General features: G+C 51.4%; 1 non-coding gene and 1 pseudogene across 1 annotated transcript; both read right to left on the bottom strand.

The window, feature by feature from the left end:
• Positions 1-323: 323 nt before the first annotated feature.
• On the bottom strand, positions 324-442 carry LOC123179456 (5S ribosomal RNA). Its single transcript, XR_006490383.1, has one exon. It is a non-coding gene; the product is annotated as a 5S ribosomal RNA (ribosomal RNA).
• A 297-nt stretch (positions 443-739) lies between these two features.
• LOC123179457 (uncharacterized) lies at positions 740-832 on the bottom strand (annotated as a pseudogene).

Below are 832 nucleotides of genomic sequence, written 5' to 3'. Positions count from 1 at the left end.
GTGCTTTAGTGCTGGTATGATCGCATCCGACATGTTACCCCGGTCTTCGTCCCTTATCCTTGCCCCTCTCAGCTCCACTACAAAGACGATTGTACATTGCTTTGGCCGCTCCCTCTCAACTACGGAGACGAGTTTAACGCGGTTTCCACCCCTCCCTCTCAACCGCACCAGTGCACGCTTGCCGCGCCAAACGCCGACGCTGGACCCGTGAATCGTGAGCACCCAGCTATGACTTACCGCACTCGTGCAAAATAATAAAACACGGTAAATATATTACTTACACGTGCGTTTTGTTTTGCAAGCGGCGCGAAAAAATTAAAAACGGAATGCAACACGAGGACTTCCCAGGAGGTCACCCATCCTAGTACTACTCTCGCCCAAGCACGCTTAACTTCGGAGTTCTGATGGGATTCGATGCTTTTGTGCTGGTATGATCGCATCCGACATGTTACCCCGGTCTTCGTTCCTTATCCTTGCCCCTCCCAGCTCCACTACAAAGACGATTGCACATTGCTTTGGCCGCTCCCTCTCAACTACGGAGACGAGTTTAACGCGGTTTCCACCCCTCCCTCTCAACCGCACCAGTGCACGCTTGCCGCGCCACAACGCCGACGCTGGACCCGTGAATCGTGAGCACCCAGCTATGACTTACCGCACTCATGCAAAATAATAAAACATGGTAAATATATTACTTACACGTGCGTTTTGTTTTGCAAGCGGCGCGAAAAAAATTAAAAAGGGAATGCAACACGAGGACTTCCCAGGAGGTCACCCATCCTAGTAATACTCTCGCCCAAGCACGCTTAACTTCGGAGTTCTGATGGGATCCGGT

The sequence above is a fragment of the Triticum aestivum genome, unplaced genomic scaffold (genome assembly GCF_018294505.1).
Source record: "Triticum aestivum cultivar Chinese Spring unplaced genomic scaffold, IWGSC CS RefSeq v2.1 scaffold81007, whole genome shotgun sequence".
In the NCBI taxonomy this organism is placed as follows: domain Eukaryota; kingdom Viridiplantae; phylum Streptophyta; class Magnoliopsida; order Poales; family Poaceae; genus Triticum; species Triticum aestivum.
This window is presented reverse-complemented; position numbering and strand designations above follow the sequence as displayed.